The following is a 4,025-nucleotide window of genomic DNA, read 5'->3' as shown; positions in this document are numbered from 1 at the left end:
GTTCACACAACTGCCTTTTAGTCTATGCACAATTTCCACATGAACACAATGCAGTGTTCTGGGATTCTCATTCTTCTCAAGGCTAGCCATAGTTTACTATGGTACACATAGTTGAATGTCTTAGCATAGTCAATAAAATACAAGTAAGCATCTTTCTGGTACTTTCTTTTTTCAACCAAGAGCCATCTGACATCAGCAATGATATCCCTTGTTCCATGCCCTCTTCTGAATCTGGCCTGAACCTCTAGGAGCTCCTTCTTAATGTACTTCTAGAATCCTTGTTGGGTGATATTCAGCAAAATTTCACTTGCATGTGATATTAATGATATTGTTCTGTCATTTGAGCATTCTGTTGAACCACTTTTCTTTGGAATGGCCATAAATAAGGATCTCTTCCAGTCAGTTGGCCCAGTAGCTGTCTTCCAAATTTCCTGGCACAGAGGAGTGAGTGCTTTCAGTGCTTCATCAGCTTGTGAAACATTTCAATTAGTAGTCCATCAATTCCCACAACCTTGGTTTTGGTGTAATGCTTTATGTAAAGCTGTAATGCTTTCAGGAAAGCTTGAACTTCTTCATTACCTTTGATTGTTCCTCATATGCTACCTCTTGGAATGTTGGATTGTTGACTAGTTCTTTTGGTACACTGACTGTGTATTCTTTCCATCTTTTTTCAATGTTTATTGAACTGTTCAATATTTTGCCCATAAAAGCTTTCGATATTGCAACTCAAGGCTTGAATTTTTTTCTAGAGTTCTTTACATTTAAAATATGCTGAGCGTGTTTTCCTTTCTGATTTTATAACTCTAGGTCTTTACACATTCAATTATAGTATTTTACTTTGTCTTCTCTAGATGCCTTTTGAATATTCTGTACAGCTCTTTGATTTCATCATTTTTTCCATGTGCCTTAGCTACCCCACGATTAAGAGCAAGTTCAGAGTGTCTTCTGCCATCCATTTTGATATTTTCTTTCTCCTATCTTTTAAGTGGCATTTTGCTTTCTTCATGTATGATGTTTCTGATGTCATCTCATAGCTCTTCAGGTCTTCTGTCATTAATGTGTCAAATCTGTTCTTGAAATGTTCTCTAAATTCAGGTGGGATAGACTCAAGGCTGTATTTTGGCTTTGGTGCACTTGTTTTAATTTTCTTCAGCTTCACCAGGTACTTTTTATGAGCACATACACACACAGGTGTATAATTACATGTACATGTGTCTGCACCTATTTTTAAAAATCCTACTCCTGTTGGGTTGATCTTGATTCATGCTGTGCTATTATACCTGTATATACTCATGTATACACATTGAGACACATTCAAAAAAGAGCCCTTGTGGTGCAGGAGTTAATGTTAGTCACTAATCAAAAGGTCAGTGGTTTGAACTCCACAGGAGAAAGATTCAGCAATCTACTTCTGTAAAGATTACAGCCTCGGAAACCCTATGGGGCTACTGTGTTCTTTATTATCAGAATCAACTTGATGGCAATGGATTTTTCTTCTGTCCATACTCATGAATAAACATATACATAAAATCATTGCTTGTTGACCTATAGAATATGTAGAGAGGCCAAAAGAATGTTTCCTATGGAGCATACTCTAATGCTTGGGTTCTCTTTTGCAATTTGTAGTAGGCTTGCAGCCAACAGTGTCTGTGTTGGGGAGCTACTGGCACCCTGTACATGGAACCCGCAGGAAGATCAGCCTTGCTGCTAGGAGATCCCTTTCTGCAGTACTTCAGAGTAGCCTCCAATAATGATGCCTGTTTCTTGGCACAAGCAGCATTAGTTACTTATCCTCTGCACTAATTGAAAGGGGAAGCAGACAGATCAGAACTGACTCCCCCGCTGGTCTGTCCTGTTGGTTTCAGAGGTCTGAAGTGTGTTGTACACAAGGAGGTGGGTAGAATGTTGACTGTGAGAGCAGACGTCACTGCACTAACTAACCCACATAGGCTTTCGATTGACAGTGTCTGAGTGAGGAAGAGTCTAGCCCACTCTAAACGGACTCTCGGGAGGTCTGCCTTCTTTATTTTAGGACAGACATTTGTGGTTCTGCATAGGCATGAGGTGTGGCAATTGGGGAAGCAGGTTCTTTTTTGGGAGTGGGGGACAAGTGGCGTTGTGACTCGGGGAGGGGAAGAGATGGTGGGAAATGGACTTTTCTACAGTATGCAGCTCCTTGGCTTGCTGCTGTTTGCCCTTCTTCGGTTCTAGATGCTTTCCTCAAGTCATGGAGCTGAGCACTGTTTGATGTGTCTGTGGGAGAGGATCAGAACTACAGTTTGTTTATACCTCCCTCTTCCCGGAACTCCTCTACACTGGATTTTTCATTTCTTGTGTTCAAAGGAAAAATCTGATCGATAGTTCAATTAATTAAAAGGTTTTATTTTTTAAAAAAGTTTTATTATATACCAAAAACTATTCACAAATGGAGCACAATTCTCAAAAAAATGAGATTGTCATCTCATAAGTTTGATTAGTTGATCTACACCACAAAGTGGTAGGGAATTTCCAGAGAGGGAAATTTTAAATGCTTGGTTGTCATTCACTTAATCAAAGAGAGGCGGTTTGAATTGCTTTAGTAGGTTTGTGTTTCTGCCTTCTGTTGGCTGGCTATGCCTTTTCTAATTAATTAATTTCTTTCTCAGAACTGTCCCTCTCATCGTGCTTCATTTCTTTGAATACTTAAGAGTTAAATTTAAGGGAGTAGAAAAGGACGGATTGTAACACATGGATTGTACTTTTCAACTCCTTCATTAACATTCGGTTCATTTAAACAATTTTTGTGCTTTTACATTTACACAATTTTGGTGCTTTTTGTTGGGGGGTGTGGGCGGAAGATACCTCAAATCTACTTATAAAGACACATGTAAGTCTTAAACAGGACAAAGTCAAAGGCACTTGATCCAGAGCAGGGAGACCATCGGCATCAGGCCATGATTGCATCCAAGGATGTACAGAAACACAGTTGTTTTAATAGGACGTGGGAGGACAAAGGACACTGTCACAAAAACATGATCAGTGGCAGATCAATACATCACAATTGCAGGCAGCCTATAGAAGCAGGAATGGGACCATAATTGATGCAGGTACATTATGTTAGATAGAAAAGCTTCTAGAATTGGTTCTGGGTCTCCCCAACCAAGACATCAGGATATGATTCGTGATTATACAGACTCAAGTACCCCAGATTTCATTAAGGGTACACACAAGCAAGTCCTTAATGGCTAGACTTCCCAGCTGGATTAGGGGAGTGGTAGTAATATACACTGAGGTCCTTTCAGTATAAACATTTGGCTCTGAAGTAGAATTGAAAAATATTCAGATAATGGTGATTTCATTTATTTGTAAACATATTTGTCTCTCAAATAATTTTTAAGTTGCTGTGAGGAACAGGATTGACTCTTCTGTCTCAGAAATTTCCTGACCTCTGCTCTAGCCTAATCTGCACGATGATTCTTCTTCCTGTCCCCTACACTGAGCCATTCATTTGTCTCACCATGTCCATTCTCCTTCGTTAGAATGGCGGGCCACAGGGTGGGGGCCTTACCTGGTTTCCTACGACTTATCTCTGCATTGGGCACATGGCAGCGCTTTAAGAAACATTTGCTGGATGAATTAATGAGTGAACCAGCCAAAGCCTGAAGCCTACCTTTACAAAGACAGTGGCCCTGAGCATGGGAGACGGTGAGAAGAGAACACGAGAGAAGGTTCTTGCCCCTCTTTGGTGCTCTGACCCACTCCCAGACCACTGTTCCTTTGCTGTCACTCCAGCCACATAGTGTGCCCTCAGCTCCAGCACAGCACAGTCCTTCTGCCTCCAGCCTGTGCACTTGCTCCCCCTCTTCAATGAACACTGTTCTCCAGTGAAGCCTAGTCAGCCTCAGCCTCAGTCTTTCATTGGTATCTCCCTTCCCCCAACTGTCAACCTGGGTGTGCATCCAGTAAGTTCTCGGGCGACCATGTGCCTGCCTTGTGGAGCTGTTGTGTCAGTGCAGACGATGTCCAGTAAGGAAGCCTGCAGAGCC

The sequence above is a fragment of the Echinops telfairi genome, unplaced genomic scaffold, assembly GCF_000313985.2.
Source record: "Echinops telfairi isolate 266 unplaced genomic scaffold, ASM31398v2 ScPeMD7_1;HRSCAF=3_0, whole genome shotgun sequence".
NCBI lineage: Eukaryota > Metazoa > Chordata > Mammalia > Afrosoricida > Tenrecidae > Echinops > Echinops telfairi.
The sequence above is the reverse complement of the archived record's forward strand: the minus strand, read 5'-3'. Positions refer to the sequence as shown.